The 9,643-nt window shown below is 40.7% G+C and overlaps 1 long non-coding RNA gene across 1 annotated transcript; it reads right to left on the bottom strand.

Annotated features, from left to right (window-relative positions):
- Positions 1 to 322: 322 nt before the first annotated feature.
- On the bottom strand, positions 323 to 8,426 carry LOC116464725 (uncharacterized). Its single transcript, XR_004246992.3, has 4 exons — positions 8,147 to 8,426; positions 5,164 to 5,270; positions 3,417 to 3,551; positions 323 to 2,351 (listed from the first exon to the last, which is right to left on the bottom strand). It is a non-coding gene; the product is annotated as an uncharacterized LOC116464725 (long non-coding RNA).
- Between the last annotated feature and the right edge of the window lie 1,217 nt (positions 8,427 to 9,643).

Raw genomic sequence — 9,643 nt, 5'->3', positions numbered from 1 at the left:
CAGTGACAAAAAAGTAGAGTTCAGTTAATCTAAAATTTTAATAAATCTTAAAGGCATTTAATATAAAGTATTAAAATCCAAATAAGATTTTCTATTTAAACGCAAATCAATACTTGCTGAATACTTATTATAATATCCCAACTTTTAAAGAGAAAGATATTTAAAAATAAACATGATAAGGAAATTAGAGAAGTCAACTTCTTAAATATAACCAAAGGGTCAAAAAACATTGAAGTCAGTTTAAAAATTAAACTTTAGGGAGAAAAGGTAAACCTTTTGTAAAAGTCTCATTAAATTTCAGAAGCCTACAAAACGTCAGCAACAAAAAACATTTAGTTCACATGTATATTATATTCTGGTTGAATTTTTTTCTTCTTTCCATTTAGTTTTATATTGGCTGGTCTTTTCATCAACAAATTTAGTTTTTAAATCTTGTTTTTAAGCAATAGAAAATCCTTTATCATTTCTAAAAGATAAACCCACACTAGAGAGAAAAGACTATTTAACCTCAAAGTCTACAGCATAATAAACAACTACAGGGTAAATGATAAATTTTTTTTGTATGTATGTATGTATGTATGTATTTCTAAGGGAAAAAAATCCTGTATAAAACTCACTGGATGATACCAATTTTTCTAAAAGTGGTAATTAATACTTGAAGGATAAAACACTATTTTAAAATTCATGTTCCAAGTCAGTTTTTTACTTTAATAATAGTTACAAAATAGGGAACAATGCACATGAAGGAATAATAACTGAAATCATAAATTAGCCATGCATGCAGTTCATACTTTGTAGAGGGAGGTAGGAGGCACTGAAAGTACACTGTTGGACCAATTTATAATTACTCTAAAAACAAATCCGTCTAAAAAGGGAACCTAGGGACTACCCAGACAAGATGGAAAGGCTCTGATTAATGTATTAGACTGCATGGAATTTCAGTCTGTAGTGAGCAGGGTATCTGGAACTCTATACATAAAATTCTGTGTCATATTCTTTTTTTTGAGGAGGAGGAGTTTCACTCTTGTTGCCCAGGCTGGAGTGCAATGGTGTGATCTCGGGTCACCGCAACCTCCACCTCCCAGGTTCAAGCGATTGTCCTGACTCAGCCTCCCTAGTAGCTCGGATTACAGACATGGGCCACCACGGCCAGCTAATTTTGTATTTTTAGTAGACACGGGGTTTCTCCATGTTGGTCAGTCTGGTCTCGAACTCTCGACCTCAGGTGATCCACCCGCCTCAGCCTCCCAAAGTGCTGGGATTACAGGCGTGAGCCACCGTGCCCAGCCTCATATTCTTTCACTTAATCCACAATATCATATACCAATGGGCAAAACTTTGCTCCATTTCTAAAAATAGTTAAAACTGAGAAATTATTCAAAGGTACATTTTATATATAAGATAAAGCAATTTTAAACACCTTACCCCTTGTGACAAATAAGAAATGGTGCAAAGCCACTAGATATCATTTGAATATAAAAATTTTTTTCTTTTAAAAAAGCTCTCATTTCCCATGCAATTTTAAGAAATAAAATTTTCCCCAAAGGGATGGGAGGAATGTGATTTCATGAGAATTACTAAACTTGGAGAGAGTCCAGATCTAAAACAATAAAATTGGTTATAAGCTGACAAATTTTATTGACTTAACTGCAGGTTAAGATTTCACTCAGCTGGCTTTCAGGAAAAGGCCCTGACAAGTTAAATGAGAAAGATTTAAAAATATAAATTCAAGAAGCTACACAAATACTCATAAAAGGTTATACAGTGTGCTGTATTTTTGAGATTGCTTTTTTTGAGCCTTTTAAGTCAAAGAGTCAGTTTAGTGATTTAAATATGTAAACTGAGAACACCGTTAAATGATAGACTGGATTAAGAAAATGTGGCACATATACACCATGGAACACTATGCAGCCATAAAAAAGGATGAGCTGATGTCCCTTGTAGGGACATGGATGAAGCTGGAAACCAGCATTCTGAGCAAACTATCACAAGGACAGAAAACCAAACACCGCATGTTCTCACTCATAGGTGGGAATTGAATAATGAGAACACTTCGACAGAGGGTGGGGAACATCACACATCGGGGCCTGTCGTGGGGTGCGGGGATGGGGGAGGGATAGCATTAGGAGAAACACCTAATGTAAATGACGAGTTAATGGGTGCAGCAAACCAACACGGCACATGTATACATATGTAACAAACCTGCACGTTGTGCACATGTACCCTAGAACTTAAAGTATAATAATAATAATAAAAACTGAAATTACCTCAACAAAAGGCAATGTGAAGTAGTTACAAACATGTACTACGCAATCCTGCCTGAAGGTGGGAGTCTTCAGTTATGTAATGGTCTAGGGCACAGCAAAAAGAATAAATAAATAAAAAAAGAGTATTAAACATAAAAGAAGAAACATTTTTACCCACTCCAATCTGACAGTGCAAACATGTAAGTATATAATTAAGGCTCCCTTATCCATCTAGAGTGATAATGGGCATTGACCCATCTACAAAAAAAAAAAAAAAAAAAAGACAGCGAGAAGCCAAAAATAGAAGAGAAAGGTATACTTGAAGGAATTGGTTTACACTACTACTGTAATGTGAGTGTTAGATAACTTAATGCTGTTTAGCCTGATGCTACTACAGTTCTTTCAGTGGAGAGATGGTGGAGTTACAATTATCAGGTGGCTGAATTATGTATGCTGAGTTACTTACCCAAAGGAAAAGACTGAAGAAGAATAACTGGAAAAATCTGCAGCTGTCAATGACACATATATGTACTCAAAATAAAGGGGAAGTACAAAGAACAAAAAAAGGGAGTACAGGCTAACTATAACAGAACAATCACATCAGATTAATGTCTAGATTCTTAGGTCTTATGCCCTATTAAACAAAAAGTTAGTAATGACAATATGATACCTAAACAACATGTCTATGACAGCTAAGGTGAAACAGAAGCCAAATAGATTTATTGTAGAAAGAAATGGCACAAGAAAACACTGGCATGCAAGTGCTTTTGATAACCATCTCTTACGAGACTTATAATAAATAGCGTCTTTGATTCTGAGTAGGTCTAACTGGTATGGCTACTTCTCTTCATTTGGTCATTCAATTAGTAGCAGAGTGGTCAACATGAAAGCTAAATTTGCCACATTGAGACCTCAAACCATGGTGGCAACACTGTTTATTTCCATGAAGCAGGGAAAATCCTTATGAATAAAGAACTAAGGAGTAAAATCACTTAGCTTATACAGGACTTAAAAAGGCTTTTCAACTAAGACATTCCTACATGAAATTTGGTACTTCATAATGGGTATAGCTGTATGTACTTCACAAACTTAAAGATTACTAAAATATGCACATACAGGTAACAGTAAGCAACAACAACAAAAAGGAATCAGAAGTATCAAGGTACTGACCCATGTCCTGAAGGAACAATGAAGGATAAACAACACTGCACCCTGTTATCAGGCATCTGATGTCTGTTCGTGCATGATTCTGCATTTAGGTAGTCCTCAAATTTACTATCAATGTAATCGATAACAGGCTGCCAGCTATAGAATGCAAATAAACAAACAATTAAGTTGCAATTCTACATATGAATTAACTGATGACTGTTAACGGACAATAATTGATATTTTCAAATAGGCAAAATGAATTTACCAGTGGAAGATATGTCCAGTTATTCTATATAAAGATTCAAAAATATAAATTATGTTGAATAAATCTTTATTCATTACTTCAAAACGTTCCAAATGAAAGAAAATAAACTATTTATTGTTGAAACACAGCTAAATTATTAGCATATTATTTGCACTAAGTGTATTAATAACACACTTCATAATATAAAAACAATTATATTCAGTTTTAAATTTCAAATGAGAGATTACTTTAAATAATATAAAAACTTCATGATGAACTTAGGAGTTTTAATAGTTGACAGAAAAATACCTGAAAAACAATGTGAATTCAAACAAAAATAAAAATATTATTTATAAAATACTAAGATAATTACTTCAGACTAAAATTTCATAGTTGTTTTCTTCACTTAGGACTTACGGAAAAACTGAAGGTCTAAATATCAGGTTTAAATTAGGATTGAGATAGAATTTATACAAATGGATAAAATTAAAGCAAACAGTTTTAAATTTCATACAATACTGAGAATTCTTCTATCTAGCTACATTATTTTAGAGTATGTCTTAAAAACAATTTTATGATAGGTATTATCTCCATTTTATAGAAAAGTAAATGGGTTTAAAGAAGTTAAACAACTTTATCAAATAAGTGGCAAAGTTCGTATACGAACCCAAGTCATGTTACTTGAAGTTAGGTGACCTTTGCTAAGATGAGAAGTGGCTACAGGCTGCTGTACCATTTAATAAGAAGTGCACATCTAGAGTCTAGCCCCTTGCTCTATAAGTGTGATCTACCATCCAGCAGCATCAGTATCACCTGGGATCTTGTTAGAAATGTAGAAATACAGCCCATCTCTGACCTACTAGAAGAACTAAATTTAACAGGATACCCAGGATTGGAATGCACAGCAAAGACTGAGAAGCAGTAAATTAGATCATATATACCTTGGGAGTCTTATAGAATTGCTATTGCCATTCAACTATGATATGGTATTATCCCACTGACTAATAGAGAACACTGTATTTAAATAACAATAGCTTTCCTATAAATCATGTTTTCTCTACATCGTCCAACGCAATTTTCTGCAATGATGAAAATCTTCATATATGTGCTGCACAAAATGGCAGCCACTTGCCACATGTGGCTGTTGAGCACTTGAAATGTATCTGGAGCAAATGAGAAATTGCATTTTTAATTTAATTAATTTTAACTGATTTATACATATGGCAAATGACTATCATACTAGATAGCACAACTCCAGGCGAATTGGTTACTATGTCACAGTGTCATCTCTAGGAGAGTCCTTAGGACAAATTTGGAAAGTTCTAGTCAAGATAATTCTTCTGATTAACTGTACTTCTTCTCCTTTTTTTTTTAATTTGATGAAATCATATTTACCATCTTACACTGGCTAAGGGCAAGTTTGCATCTTACCTCTAAGGAAGCATAATAAAAGTTATGACATGTGCTTTGTGTGTATTAATATTATTCCAGCTTATCATCAATTAACAGTACTAATATCCATACCTGTACAGTCTTTTTAATTCTGTGAGAAGGACCTGGATACTCTGCAGAATACAAATCTATGAGGAATAATGAGTTGATTAATGTCGACTTTCCCAATGCACATTCGCCTAAAAGAAATAAGGGAAAATATCTGTTAAACTCACCCACTTTACTCAACCTTAAATATTCAACAGATGCTAGAATCGAACTGGCTTTATGCAAGTACTTCTTGGTGAGACAATGAAATGACTTTAGAAAATATGCTACAAAGAATAAGTATCTTGTCCTCAGTTTCTTAGCTATCAAATTAAACTAATGTTTCCAAGGATTCTTTTCAGCCTTCTAATTATACCACTTATATTCATTAAAAATAATGTATCTAATAATCTACATTTTTAACAGTAATGTATTCCCAAAGAAAAAAGTCAGTCATTATTAAAAAACCCAACTTGGATTATATATCGCTGTTTCAGTGAAATAAAGTTTTTGTTTATTAATAGACAACAATGAATGAATAATAAACAAGAAATCATGCAGCTATAAAAAGCAAAAATCTGCTAATACAAAGAATAATTAATCACAATGAACATCTCCGTATAAAATTCTAAATCACAAAAAATACTTTCTAATTTAGCCACCCATCAGCCTAAATACAAGGGTGCTTCTCCACAAACCAGAATCCAAAAAATCTTAGGTAATTACTTTTTCTACTGCTTCTACTTGAGGTAGGAGGTAGACACGAAGGAAGCTAGGGCATGATTTCTACTCTGATCACATACTCTTTTTTGACTCTCCATGTCTAGTCCAATGCACATAGTCTAGTGTATAGTAACCATTAAAAGCATACCAAAATATAAATGGCTTCAAGGTACATATAACCTAAGGTTAAAACAAATCGTAAATCATATTATGATAATTAACATGGCACAGAGTTAAAGTATTTATTGTTAATAATTCACTTAGCATAATAGGCATGTTTAGCCTAAGTAACTGATGTCACAGTGCTTATATCTCGGAGGAATTCTTTTTATATTAGCTCTCAAGAGAGATAAGATCCTTTCCACATGGTTTGGGCTTGCCCCTTTGACTGAGAGCATGCCACTTTTTACTAGAGGTTGATATATGACTCAACTCAGAGTTGAGGATGGAAAGTGGGAATAATAGCACCTGCCTGTACCCTGGTACAGATGATATGATGTTGACTTATTTACTTGTGGAGTCAGGGTCTCGCTCTGTTGCCCAGGCTGGAGTGCAGTGGCACGATCATGGCTCACTGCAGCCTTGAACTCCTGGTGTGGTGGTGCGCACCTGTAGTCCCAGCTACTCGGGAGGCTGGGGCAGAAGAATCGCTTGAACCCAGGAGGCAGAGGTTGCAGTGAGCCAAGATCACGCCACTGCACTCCAGCCTGGCGACAAAGCAAGACTCCATCTCAGGAAAAAAAAATAAACAAATAAATTAAAAAGTTCTAGTATCTAAAATGAGCAAAATCACCAGGCACAGTGGGTCACACTTGTAATCCCAGCACTTTGGGATGCCAAGGTGGGTGGACCATCTGAAGTTAGGAGTTTGAGACCAGCCTGCAGTGAGCCAAGATTGCACTACTGCACTCCAGCCTGGGACACAGAGTGACATTCCATGTCAAAAAAAGAATTAGCCAAATGTGGTAGCATGCACCTATAGTACTAGCTACTGGGGAGGCTGACGGGGAAGGATTCCTTGAGCCCGAAGGTCAAGGCTGCAGTGAGCCGTGACTGCGCCACCTCACTCCAGCCAGGGCAATAGAGCAAGATCCTGTCTCAAAAAAGAAAAACACACACACACATACACGCACACAAAACACATAACAGGACAGAACAGCATCATTTCCTTATCATTAGTTTGAAGAAGTGAATTGCCTGTAAAAGTTTCCATTTTCAAAAAAAGCATTAAAATATAGTGTAAGGCCAGGCACGATGGCTCGTTCCTGTAATCCCAGCACTTTGGGAGGCTGAAATGGATTGCCTGAGCCCAGGAGGTGGAGGCTGCAGCGAGGATCGAGGCTCAAGGGATCCTCCCGCCTCAGCTCCGCAAGCAGCAGGGACTACAAGCGCGTGCCACCACGCCCAGCTAATTTTTTGTATTTTTGTAGAGACAGGGTTTCACCATGTTGCCCAAGCTAGTCTGGAACTCCTGAGCTCAAGCGATCCGCCGGCCTCGGCCCCCCAAAGTGCTGGGATTACGGGCGTGAACCACGGGTCCTGGCCCAATTACTTTCTTCAATCTGAGCATGAGCGCTGGAAGAAAAGCTCTCACTTACATATAATTTTTTAGAGACAGAGTCTCCCTCTGTCACACAGACTGGAGTGCAATGGCACAATTTCGGCTCACTGTAACCTCAATCTCCCGTGCTTGATTGCTTATATAATCTCGGCTCACTGTAATCTCAACCTCCCGGGCTCGATCGCATATATATAAATACATACATATATTTGTTTGTTTAGACGTTATCTCAGTCTGTCCAACAGGCTGGAGTGCAGTGGTGAGATCTCGGCTCACTGCAACCTCCGCCTCCCGGGTTCAAACAATTCTCTGCCTCAGCCTCTCGAGTAGCTGGGATTACAGGCGCCCGCCACCACGCCCGGCTAATTTTTGTTTTTTTAGTAGAGACGGGGTTTCGCCATGCTGGCCAGGCTGGTCTTGAACTCCTGACCTCGTGATCCACCCGCCTCAGCCTCCCAAAGTGCTGGGATTACAGGCGTGGGCCACCGCGCCCCGCCGATCGCTTATATTTTCTAAAAGATGTTTTCTTCGTTTTCTAGCCCCTTCTAACCCGCTACAAAGTTTCAAAGGCTTAATGCTATCGCAAAGGACCTTCAGAGGGCACGCTCGGCGGTGCAGCTCCCTAATGAGGGGCAGCCTCAGAGGGGACCGACCCCGCCCAGGATGAGCGGCGCCAGGTAGCGGGGGGACGCTCCCGGGGGTCCCCGGGCCCTGGCTGGGGGAGGTGTTGTGGAGCGCACGTACCCAAGCTCAGGCGAGGCGAGTGCGCGGCCGCTGCTGCAGCTGGCGCTGGCCATTGAGGAGCTTCTGCGCCACCGTGCGATGGTGCCCGCCAGATGCCGGCCGGTTGTCGCGTAGCGCCTGTTCGCGCAAAGTCTGGCCTTTGCTGCGCCCGGCCAAGTCGTAAAGCTCCTCCTCGTAGCTTATAGGCGACGGCGGCCAGGCCGAAGCCTCCAGACACAAAAGCGCCCGTCCAGCGGCGGGTTACAGCTCGCCCGGCCGCCTGCAGCCAGCCGTCCGCACATGCGCGCTCCTGGAAGCCCCCAGCAGCCCCTCCGCGAGTGCCGATTGGCTCCGCATGAGAGGCGGTCCTTGGCGACGCCATAGAGGTGGGCCTTCGGCGACGTCACAGGCGCGGGCGTTCGGCGACGTCACTGGGGCGGTACGGTGCTTGCAGCTGGGCAGTCTTCTCCTCAGCGTGTAGGCTGGTAACCACGACCTCTCCGCGAGGTCCTGTGTGTTGCTGGCTGGAGAACGGTAGTTGAAAACTCAGACCAAGCACAGTGTTTATGTTGGTCAAAACTAGAAGACTATGTCCGGGCGCGGCCGAGGCTGGAGGATGCCTTCAGGCCAAGAGCAACCTGGCAATATGACGCGAAAAAAAAAAAAAAAAAAAACCTCAGCCCCCCAGCTACTTGAACCCCAAGGTTCGAGGCTCCAATGAGCTATGATCCCACCACAGCATTGCAGCCTGCCAAACTGAGGTAAACCCTGTCTAAAAAAAAAAAAACTATCCAAGTGTGCAACAGGGAGGGACTGCTTAAATAAAACATGACCCTGGCTGGGCCCTGTAATCCCAGCATTTTGGGAGGCCGAGGCGGGAGGATGGATGGCTTGGGCTCAGGAGTTCGAGACCAGCCTGGGCAACATGACGAAACCCAGTCTCTACAAAAGATACAAAAATTAGCCAGGCGCGGTGTGCACCTGGCCAAATTTTTGTACCTTTTGTAGAGATGGGGGTCTGGTTATGTTGCCCAGGCCCGTTTCGAACAACTGGGCTTAAGCGATCTTCTCACCTTGGCCATCAGAGTTGTCGGGATTGCAGGCATGAGGGACCACGCCCTGCTTGGGTTAGGCTATTTAATAACATAAAGTGCTCGTCCCGGCTCGTTGGCTGACGCCTGTAATCCCATCACTTTGGGAGGCCGAGGCGGGTGGATCACCTGAGGTCAGGAGTTCGAGACTAGCCTGGCCATGGTGAAACCCAGTCTCTACAAAAAATACAAAAATTAGCCATATGTGGTGGTGCATGCCTGAAGTCCCAGCTACTCGGGAGGCTGATACAGGAGAATTGCTTGAACCCAGGAGGCGGAGGTCGCAGTGAGCCGAGATCGCACCACTGCACCCCAGCCTGGGCGACACAGCGAGACTCCAGTTTGACACCAGCCTGGGCAATGTAGTGAAACCCTATCTCTATAAAACAAACAAAAAACCGAGGTGTAAATGTGTCCACCTGTGGCC

Source organism: Hylobates moloch, unplaced genomic scaffold (genome assembly GCF_009828535.3).
Source record: "Hylobates moloch isolate HMO894 unplaced genomic scaffold, HMol_V3 SCAFFOLD_1451, whole genome shotgun sequence".
Classification (NCBI taxonomy): domain Eukaryota; kingdom Metazoa; phylum Chordata; class Mammalia; order Primates; family Hylobatidae; genus Hylobates; species Hylobates moloch.
Note: the sequence above shows the minus strand (reverse complement) of the source record. Positions and strands in the feature narration are given on the sequence as shown.